General features: G+C 38.3%; 1 protein-coding gene and 1 non-coding gene across 7 annotated transcripts in view; both read right to left on the reverse strand.

Moving 5' to 3' along the window:
- PATJ (PATJ crumbs cell polarity complex component) overlaps positions 1-12,006 on the reverse strand; it is a 425,559-nt gene that overhangs the window by 309,784 nt on the left and 103,769 nt on the right. The window lies entirely within an intron of this gene.
- On the reverse strand, positions 738-839 carry LOC129459040 (U6 spliceosomal RNA). The gene has a single exon (XR_008649856.1). It is a non-coding gene; the product is annotated as a U6 spliceosomal RNA (small nuclear RNA).

A 12,006-nucleotide genomic window follows, 5' to 3' on the forward strand; every position in this document is an offset into this window, starting at 1 on the left:
TTTTAACCCAAATAGGTGAAGAGGTTTTCAAAATGCAACCCATTGAATTGATAATTTAGGAACATTTTAAAGGAAGATTCACCAGAAGGAAATGGAAATAGACTTCTACCCTTGAAAGGTGAATATATTTCCCTTATTGCCAGAAAAGTCATTGTGAGCACTAATTTACACAAAGTGAGGCCTTCTTTAGACCTCAAACCAGTGACAGGCATGCTTGCTTACTAAAATGTATTCAGGTTTAGACCACTAGTTATGCTAAACACCAAATCCAATCTATCACCCCTTTTCCTGGACGACAGAACCCAAAGGCAGCTTCTTTGTCATTTGGGGGGCAGGGAGGGGACAACCTAGCCACCTCTGAAGATGCCCCATTATGTATAATCACTGCTTCATTTTCTGTGATGACTTTTCTGCCTGTGATTTCCCATGTAGCTGAATGAAATCGCTTTAATGAGTAACAGTCATTTCCTTTCGTTTCCTTTACATCACATGCAGCAGCCACCCTATGGAAAAACAGCAGCTGCTACTCCCTACTGGGGTGGCTACTATTCTTGAGGCTTTGCTGCATAAAAGTGCTCAAAAACCAGCCTGACTCAGGCTGCTTCTCATCAGAAGGGTCCATTTTCCGAAAATACAGTCTATGATATTATGTGCATGTTATAGCAAACAAAATGTTATAGAGATACTTCTCAAAACCCTTACCCAACCCCTAGGCCCCCAGGCATATTTACATAGATATATATGTGAAGCGTTTCACAAATATGCATGTTATTCTTGCACAAGGGTCATGCTGATCTTTGTATCATTCCAATTTTAGTATATGTGCTGCCAATGTGCACACCCCCGATGGCACCTTGCTGAAATTATTTTAACTATCTTCCTACTAAAAACAAAACCCCCATCAGTTTTTATCACCTTTCATCATAATTGTAAAATCTCTAATATTTATTCTTTTGGTAAACAACACTGCAAGGAACATTGTGTTCAAGAATCAAGATGCTGCTTTAGACTAAATAACCAATAGAGGGCACTAGAGACCAATCATAGAACATGAGAAACATGTACTATGCGAGCCATTCTCTTCTGAAGGAATTTTTTTCCTCTTTATTCAAAAGGCTTATATTATTATACACACTGTAACAGTGTCCCATATGTTTGGTTCAGCCCATTTATTTCTGAAAGTTGTACCCTACACCTCTTTTTTTTTTTGAGACAGAATCCCTGTCACCCAGGCTGGATTCTCGTGCCTCAGCCACCCGAGTAGCTGATGTTACAGGTGTGTGCCGTCACTCCCAGCTAATTTTTGTATTTTTAGTAGAGATGGGGTTTGCCATATTGGCTAGGCTGGTCTCGAACTCCTGGCCTCAAGTGATCCTCCTGCCTCGGCCTCCCTATATCCTCTGAGTGGCATCAGCATATATTCAAGCATTCCCTTCTCCCCCTCACCCCTCCATTGAGTTGCTCACTAAGGCATGTCAGTTTTTTTATCTCAGCCTTTTATCTCTTCTGATTCTTCCTTTCCATTTCCACTGCCACAGCTTTGGTTCAGCTTCTCATTACTTCTGAGCAGCTGCTACAGTTTCCTGATAAGTCTACCTGTCTCTAATCTTGCCCCCATGAGTCAAATTTCTAGAGAGATAATAGAACCATCTTTAAAAATAAAAAGGTGATCATAATTCCTCCTCTGCTTACAATACTTCAGGGACACCCACTGCCTTCAAGATAAAGTCCTAACTCCTTTATTCTTCGTGGAAGGAAAATCCTTCAGAACCGCTGTTCTGTCACGTCTCTCACTCTCCCCACACATACCACTGCCTGCTCCCGTTTGCCCAACACTTTATCCCAGGTATTGTGAAAGGCCTTGTCATGCTGCATGGCATAATGCAAACCATCCCCTCAGCCACGAATGCTCTCCCTGACCCACTGCCACTTGTCTAGACTTTGCCACCAGAGTCAGCTCAAGTGTCTCCTCCAATGAGAAGCATTCCCTTACTCCCTGAAGACCCAAGCACTTCCTACTCTGCGATATCCCTAAACCAAATAAGACCTTCAATTACAGCATTTATCATAATATATTTCCTTTACTGTTTGACCTTCTAGAATTAGTTTGGTCTTCCTGTTGGATGTATCCACAGCTTGTTGCATTTTCTTCATTAAAATACTTTTTACATTTTACTGAAATTATTGTAAATGACTTCCCTGAAATTACTTCCTACTAAAAGTAAGCTTTATGAGACCAAGAATGTGTTTGCTTAGTTTTTGCTTGATTTTCAGAGCCTACTACAATGCTTGTCATGGAGAAGACACTGAAGAGTAGTTAAAATGTTGAATGACTATCTATTTAATTTGTCTCTTCCCACTGGACAACAAGTACACTAAAAGCAAAAGCCACATCCCATCATATAGGAATAACAACAACAGCTGGTAACACTTACTAAGCTCTTGCCATACCAGGCACTGTTCTCAGAATCTTATTTATTTGAACCCATTTAATTCTCACATCATCATGAGGTAGGTATGTACCAACATTATCCCCACTTTCCTGGTGAGGAAACTGAGAAAAATTAAATAACTTAACCAAAGCACATGGCTGGTAAATGGCTGAGCCAGAAATTAAGCTAGCCAGTCAATTCCCAGAGTTTGTGCTTTTAGCCACACTAAGCAATGCTGCTTCTCTAACTTAAGTATTTGCTAAATGAACGAAATGTTGAAAGAAGACAAATATGTTAGAAGATATTTTTATCATCTTACCAAAGTGTATAAAACTGAATCCCTTAAATATCACACTTGGCCACCAGAGGTTCATGTTTTAGTACCTAGCAGATGAAAAGTTAGAGAGTACAGAATGTGCAGCATGCCCGCACGTACAGGTAAAACATGCATTTGTTTGCCAAATTTCAATGTACAGTTACTTTCTCAAGAATCCATTCATTTGGTGGGCATAAGAAGACCGTTACATGAACAAATTCAAACGTGATAATCATTATGCCCAAATGGATGGGATTCAAAGTTTCTGATGTGTCTAAAAAATGTATTATATGAATATTTGTGTACATTCCCAAAGATCAAAGAGACCAGATTTCACATAAGCTAAGGCACAGCGCAAGAGCATCACCTAGAGCGGAGAGGTGGTTCAGCGGAAACAGGCTCTGTCAGAGACAGAGACGTCAACTCGAAGATGTGGAGAGCTCTAGCCGTGAAATTGCTCCAAAACCTGGACTACAAATCCAAGCTACCATGGCAAACTCAGTGAAAAGACACGAGGCAGAGAATGTGACATAAAGAGGAGACAGAAGGAATCAACAAGAAAAGTGTCATAGGTAATAAACTGGCAAATGCATCAATAAGAGGCATTTAGAAAATAAGAACAGGAGATACATACCAAGAATTGTTCTAATATTTAACATTTATATGCTTTGCAGTATTACCCCAATAAAGAAACACAAGGGATAACAAAGACTTAACTACATTCAAAATGAAGAATATCTTTTGGGTTTGTTTGTTTTTAAAAAATCTATTCTGTATGTAACACTCAAACTTTTAAAGGCATCAAATAACAGGATAGGAATTTAAAGACCACAGAGCAGGATGGCGAAGAGATGGATCATAGTTTATTTCCTTTGATAATTTTGACTCTTACTGTCAACTGAGTGTATTACATATAAAGTTGGTCAACTAAACTCATGAGAGGAAATATGGTTAATTCATAGACTCTTTTTTTTCTTTTTTGAGACAGGGTCTCACTCTGTCGCCCAGGCTTGAGTGCAGTGGCACCATCATGGCTCACTGTAGTCTCAACTTCCTGGGCTTAAGTGTTCCTCCCACCTCTGTAGCTGGGACCACAAGTGCACACCACCTTCAGCTAAATCGTTTTTATTTTTTGTAGAGATATGGTCTCCCTATGTTGCTCAGCAGATCTCAAACTTCTGGGCTAAGGGATCCTCCCACCTCAGCCTCCCGAAGTACTGGGATTACAGGCATGAGCCACCATGTCTGGCCTAATTTATATAGTCTTAATGGTACGTTATTAAAGTTCTAGACTGTGTTGTATAGTTCACCACACCAAAATACCTGCTCTACAGCTGTATTACAGAGGTCCTTCACAAGGATGAAATGATTCCAAGGAAGGACTAGCAAAACAACTTCAATCAACTCTGAAATAGAAAGTACTCTACAAGTGAAAAGAAACAATCAACCAACCAACAAATTCAATGCCGTAGCACATGTCACTACAGAACTAGGCTTTCAGCTTCATTCCACAGATATGTATTTTTATTTCAGTAAGAGAAAGTATGTTTCAAAGATAATTTTAAAGGGACTACACACAAATTTCTGGACAACATGAATAGTTAGCTCTGTAATACTGGATAAGAGAATTATTCCAACTCAATAATGATCAACTGAGGAAACTATGAAAACAGCAGGTAGCCAGATACTGGCTTGTTGAAAAGCATATTCTTAAACGTGGCCATTATTATTTGAACTAAGGAGTATTAAGTTAAAATCTAAATTAATTAACAGCTAAATAAATTTTCAAAGCAACATCTCAAGGAAGTTGCTAAAATAGAGAATGCAGAAAGAAACCATTAAGTTTAAAAGGGAGACAGCTGGCCGGGCACAGTGTAATCTCAGCCTGTAATCCCAGCATTTTGTGAGGCCAAGGAGGGAGGATCACTTGAGTCCAGGAGGTCGAGACCACCCTGGGCAATACAGTGAGACTTTGTCTCTAAAAAACATTAAAAATAAATAAATAAAAGGGAGACAACTATTTCATTCTGGAGGTAGGCAAAAGGAGGATCTGGGTACAAAGAGGCAAAGGAAAGGTTCTTTTATACACACGTACACTCACACACAGATTTATATACCTTAAGGAAAAAGAAAAACAGTGACGTGCAGAAGCTCGGATTAAAATTTCCATTGTGAGTAATATCAGAAAACAAGAATTCCAAGATTTTTAAAAAGGAGAAAAGATATATAAGAGAGAGATAGAATGAAGACAGATACTCAGCCCATTAGTGTTAGGATGAGTGTGGATTAGAAGAGACAAGTTTTGAGACCTAGCCTGGTCCCCACCTGGATGTGTAGAGTTTCACGAGTGTCTTCGTTTCTCTGAGTCAGTTTCCTCACAAACATAAAATGAAAAAGTTGGATACATGAGTTATGATCCCTTCTTTCAACTCTAAAATCCTATAACTTAATTTGACAGAGTATCTTGACTCAAATTTGTCCCTAGTTTCTACCCAAACATTCACAAAACCACTATAGAAAGCAAGGAAAGATAGAAGTTAATTCAAAACACTGCATCAGCAATGAAATTGATGTATATTTTGGTCAGAAAACTCAAAAAGGGTATTTACTATTAAAAAAAGAACAGCAAAATACGTATGACAGCATGTGTCCTTTTTTGATAAGATATATCTTAAAACACCTCTTCTTTTTCCTTTGCCATTTTCAGAGCAACAGAAGCCATGTCAGGAACCGTTAGCTGAATTAAAATCACAAGAACAGTTCTGGTTTAAAACAATAGGGTATAATTAATAATTTCAAAAGACTGTCTTCTGATTTGACCAATAAGCTAAGCATTTACTTTTGGGAAAGAGAAATAAATGTATTTATAGTGAATGCAAAGCAATAACTAACTGATTCTAATGAATAATGAGCAAGCTATCTTATCTAACATCTAACTCCATTTTTAACTATTTTATAATATAGCGAAGTATTACACTAATCATACCAATTACCACAACACCATCATGTTCAAAATAAGTGCCCACAAAGTACATTCAGTCCACTCAAGATAGATTAAACTGATATGGTTCCTGGTTCCTTGTGTCTTATTAGTTCCTAAATACTATTAGGCAGTAAGAATAGATTTTTCCACACATCAGACATAGAACTAAACAGTCCCAGAGCTGCACAGTAAGCACAGCACAGAAGGCAATAAAAAGCAAAATGGAAGAGAAGTGGACAAAGGAACTGGCTAAAAGATCAAACTATATTCTTAAGAGGAACAAAAAGTACATAAGCTTGCACATACTTTTATCCTATAAAGCTTAGTACTTTAAAAACCTATTTTAAGCATCCCAATATTTTAAATGGTTTAAGCAGGAGTCCCATGGAAATCACTTCTTGAAGACTATTCCTTTCTCATAACCCTTCTGGTCTCCTGCTGAATAACTTCTTTGTATATTAGATACATTCCTTGGATGTTTCATCTCTTGAAAATTTTAAGTCATGCTGGAATTGTTTACATGGTTACCAGTCAGTCCTGGTCCAGGACTTTTGCTAATTGTAAAGAAAACAAAAGAAACCATACAACTATCCTTTATCTAAAAGCCCCATCACCTTACTGAAATGCCTAAGGTTCCACCAGGCAGACAGTAGTAGTCAACTACAATTAAAATTACATTAGTTGTGGCCGGGTGCAGTGGCTCATGCCTGTAAGCACTTTGGGAGGCCAAGGCGGGCAGATCACTTGAGACCAGGAGTTCGAGACCAGCCTGGCCAACATGGAGAAAACCCGTCTCTACTAAAAATACAAAAACGTTAGCCAGGCGTGGTGGTGCGCACCTGTAATCCCAGCTACTCGCAAGGCTGAAGCAGGAGAATTGCTTGAACCCAGGAGGCAGAGGTTGCAGTGAGCCAAGATAGCACCACTGTACTCCAGCCTGGGCAACAGAATGAGAATCCCTCTCAAAAAATAACAAAAATTATATTAGTTGAAATGTGAATATACTTAATACTACTAAACTATTTATTTAAAAACAGTTAAGATGGTAAATTTTATGTTAAGTGTACCTTACAATTTTTATAAATGTAGAATATGAATTTATAAATAAGAAATAATCCATTATCTTCCAGAAAAAATTGTATTAGTTGAAATTGTATTATGATGCAGGTAAAGTATAGACATATAAAACTTAAAAGCTTTGCAAATACTGATTTTGGAATTTAATTTTCCAAACAAATCACTGTCAACTTAACCTAAGCACAAATACTAGCCGAATGATAGTGATCAAGTTGTTTAATCGTGAAGATTTGAGTTTCTCATTTGTAAATGGAAATAACAATAGTACAGATTTCACAGTTATTAAAAGCATTCAACAAGGCATGTAATGTGCTTAGTAAGTCCATAGTAATCACTTCATAGCAATAACTTTTCCATCATAATTCTCATAGTAATAATAATAGTAATGTTGTTATAATAATAATGTTATATATTCTCATAGTAATAGTAATAGTAATGTTATTATTATTACTATGAGAATTATGATGGAAAAGAAGTTAAAAGGACATACGGGTTTGAGGAGTTTCCATCCCATTTACTGCCTTCTAAATTCAACTGAGCATATGTGACTTAGACCAACAGTGCTATCATCTGCTAAACCCCTCACCTCGTGATGTTACATTCAAATATTAAAATATGAAAACACAGGGTTGAATCTATGTCCTCCAGATATGCAGATCTATAACCTCTTGAATGCGCAAAGAGAGGCTCAGAACACATGGCATCCTCAGACTTCATTCTCCCCGAGCAGACACTGTAAGACTGGAGCCATCTCTAGACTGGGAGATTGCCTGACAACACAGCCACGTCAAAGTCACAGGATGCCCTTCATTCTTTAGAAAAGATTCTGCAGTGTTTTGCTCTTTTCTTTTTAATCCTTGAAAGGTCAACCAATGCTGATATACAGCACACAATATGTAGAAACAAAACTTTGCTAACTTTGAAACTGTACAGGAAAAAGGCCAAGGAGTCCTGCTAGGAAATCCAAGCTAAAGCACACAGTTTATACTCTCGGGTGACAATAAATAAATAAATAAATAAAAATAATGTCAGTGAAGAGCTTTGCCCAGGTGAGAGGAGTAAAGGCAAGGGATCATAAGGGCTTCAAGAAAAATCTGAAGAAAAGCTTTTAAAATTATGTTTCTCTAGAATGACAAAATAACTAGAAATTTCTATCACCTTTCACTTCAGCCATAATTATGAAGAATTAGTATTGTTTTTGGTCTACACAGTATACCTGACAAAACCACAGACTCAGGAGCTCAGCTCCATTTACTAACTGGGTGGTCATGAGTGAACTCCTTAACCTCAGCATCAGTTTTCCTTATCCATAAAACAAGGATGATTACAGGACCTACAGCCTGGAGGTTGTAGAAGATTAAATTAGTCAATATACCTAAAGTGTTTTAAACAATCCCTGACACAGAGTACAGTAGTCTCCCCTTATCCATATGGAATATGTCTGAAGACCCCCAGCAGATACCTGAAACTACAGATAGCACCAAGCCCTATATATATTATGATTGTTCCCTTACGTACTTACCTGTTATATTAGTCCATTTTCACACTGCCCTAAAGAACTACCTGAGACTGGGTAATTTGTAAAAGAAAAGAGGTTTGATTGACTCACAGTTTCGCATGGCTGGGGGCACCTCAGGAAACTTACAATCATGGTGCAAGGCAAAGGGGAAGCAAGGCACATCTTACATGGCAGCAGGAGAGAGAGATAACGAGGGGGGAGCTGCCACACACTTTTAAACCATCAGATCTTGTGAGAACTCACTCATTATCAGAAGAACAGCATGGGGGAAACCACTCCCATGATCCAATTACCTCCCACCAGGTCCCTCCCCTGACACATGGTGATTATAATTTGAGATGAGATTTGGGTGGAGACACAGAGGCAAACCGTATTACCTATGATAAGGGTTAATTTATAAATTAGGCACAGTAAGAGATTAATAACAATAATAAAAAAAGAACAAGTATAACAATATACTGTAATAAAATTTATGTGAATATGGTCTCTCTCAAAAATAGCTTAATATTTTCAGACTGCAGTTGACCGTGGGTAATTGATGCCATGGAAAGTGAAACCTCAAAAAAGAGGGAAATGTAAGCAGTACATAATTGTTAGCTATTAAACCATGTGGCCATATTTTCCAAATAAAAAATCAGAACACAAAGTTTTCAAAGGATTTTTCATTAAAAGAAATAAAATTTGAAAGTTAAGGAAAATATTAAGCAATTTAGTTACAAAAGAAAATAAAAACATGAAATCAGGACTAACTTATTAATTCTGGGTTATTCACTGTGGCTGGAATGTCCAATCCCTTACTGTCCACACAGCAGACCTCAGTTCCCCCTGGGGCCTCTCTGGATCCCAAGAAATAACACTCAAAGTCTTTTAGTCTTACTTTCACCATTGCTCAGATTATAACATATTGTATGGAGCTGTTGCCAAGTCTGTTCTCTTTATTCTGTTGTAATATATGCTTATTTGTCCACTGTCTGAATTGAATTCAAACTCCATGAGGACAGACTTCATCTAATTTGTTCACTGCTAGCTCCCCAATGCCTAGAACAATACCTGGAAGAGGAGATGCTCAGCAAATATTTATTATATATAGGAGTATATCTTTTCATTTTTATAGTCTCCATACTGGCTCATATCTTTTAAAGGTGAGAATGAATAACAAGCACAACAAATCTGTACCCAGATTCTATCTTCAAAAATCTTCATCATCATTATCATCATTTTTCAGTAAATATAATAGGAACACTGATTATTTTGTGTTAAGAAAAGCATAGGCATTTATATGCATTTTTTTTTTTGAGACCTGGTCTCACTGTGTCACCCAGGCTGAAGTGCAGTGGTGTGATCGCAGCTCACTGCAGCCTCGAACTCCGGGGCTCAAGCCTCCGGAGTAGCTGGGACTACAGGTGCATGCCACCATGCCCGACTAAGTTTTTTTGGTTTTGTAGAGACAGTTTCACTGTGTTGCCCAGGCTGGTCTTGAACTCCTGGCCTCAAGTAATCCTCCTGCCTCAGCCTCCCAGTGTTGGGATTACAGGCATGAGCCACCACACCTAGCCTATATTCATCTTTTTATTTAGTCCTTGTAACCTTATAAAGCAAATATTATTTCTATTTTAGATATTATCATTTTAGTAAACAAAGAATAAGAAAGACTAACAAGCTAGCCAAAGTCCCAGGAGTATATCCAGAATGAAAACCTGGACGTTTGGGCCCTTTCTGACTCGTAAGCTAGTCCTCTTAACCACACCATATGTTCAGTGCTGTACTGATAAATGTAGTATCAGATTAAAATAAAATACAGAGGAAAGGGCTGAAAGGGAAACTTGAGCCCTAGAAATGGTGTGTAAAAATCAGCCAGTCAAGTCAATCTGCTTTCAAGCATCATTCACAGACTAGATGTTTGGTACCAGAAGGAGGCAGCACCACTTCCTGGCACTCACTGGGAAAGCCTGGCTTTTCTGGATCACTGCCTGCACCAAATGACAGTCACAAACAAGGTGGAGCAGCACAAATCATCACGCCTTGAACAAACAGATTCCCAATACCTACTTGTTAATCTGATTCAATCACTCTGGCACACTCTAGGAAGGGCTATGACTTTATCTACTACCATGGTTCTTAATACTGACATCACACTCAAGTGGGAACTCCAGAATACATCCATTGCTACAGGTAGAAGACTGGTGATGAAACAGCTCTGGGGACCGAGTTTCTTCTTTCGATGAACTATTCCTATTCCTTTCTTTTTCTTTTCTTTTTTTTAATAGCTGTTCTGTTTTTTAATTACATGAGGGACAGATGCATAGCCAGGCTGATACCCACTCACTTTCTGGAATATCTTGAGCACTTTGCAGAAGAGATGTGATTACCAGTTATGGCAGTAAATCTGAGCACCTTTATGCCCACATTTTAGCTCTTCGTGGCCATTCCAAAAACACTAATATTTATAGTTTGGCCACGTCTGAAACACTCACTAAAGGTAATACAGTAGATTCACCATCTTCAGGATCCTCTCTTCCTTAGCAATGCCTTCAAGTATGATGCAGAAACTGTCATGGATAAACACGTGTTAAAAGGAGAGCTACCCTATGAGAAAGCTGACAAGCATTTGCTGCTTGCCTGTTCTTCTCTTTCGCCCCCACTAGACACAATGGGATTTTTTGCCAAATTCTTATTCCAGAGCCATGAAATCCCTGCAAAGTTCAACATCAGGCCTGACTTAAGATCTTTGAGGCCTCCTGCTAACTTCATCCCCCTGCAGCTGCCTCACTAAGGCAAGCTTTTGATCTGTACTATCTGGATTTCAAGCTGATATACACACAGCCTCTTTGATCTCTTATTAAGTGGCTTCTGGTCTCCTGATGCCTTTAGTCTTGCTGCACTGAGGTTTCTGGAAGTCAGTCGTCATCCTGAGCACACTACAAACTGCACACACCAGGAGTGGGCTCCCTTCATTCACTCACCTCGCAGGCTTGAAAAGCAAAACTTAAGCCATGAGAGAATTTCCCCAGTAGCCACAATCAATCCACTCCATGAGCACACCACTAAGAATTACTTTTCAAATGAAGCAGCTTAAAATGATTTAAAGGATACAGAACTTTCCCATAGAGGGAAAGGAAGCAAATCCTCTGTGAAAAGAAATCTTCAGCCCAGTTGGCACTGGAACTTACAGTACTTTGATGTTAATAAAAATAAATGTGGATAGGAGTCAGGGATGGGCAAAAAGTAGCCTTTATCAGTTCCCCTAAGTTCTGTTAAGCAAAAAGTGACCTTTAAATGCGCTGTGTGGTTTGTTCAACAGTAAGGCATATGATACATCTGCAAGACTACAGATACTGCCATTAGTAGCAGATTGACTGCATTTTGCTTAGTACCAATATCTTATATGGGTGACGTGGACCCAAAGAGCTCTTAAAAAAGAAAAAAAAAGGCAAGAGAAAAAAAAAAACCTAGATGTCAGTGGCCATGTTATAAGATCCCTTGAGTATTAAAGTGAAACTGTATAATAACTTATAGTACATACCTATCCTTTATATTTTAGATTCTGGAAATAATATGGTTACATACCTGACTTTATAGTGTTACCACTCTATATACTACTAACGTGTTAAAATTATATCAATACCTATCAAATGCTAAATCCTACATTCTGCAAACCAATTAGCTAAGATGAACATGA

The sequence above is a fragment of the Symphalangus syndactylus genome, chromosome 19 (genome assembly GCF_028878055.3).
Source record: "Symphalangus syndactylus isolate Jambi chromosome 19, NHGRI_mSymSyn1-v2.1_pri, whole genome shotgun sequence".
In the NCBI taxonomy this organism is placed as follows: domain Eukaryota; kingdom Metazoa; phylum Chordata; class Mammalia; order Primates; family Hylobatidae; genus Symphalangus; species Symphalangus syndactylus.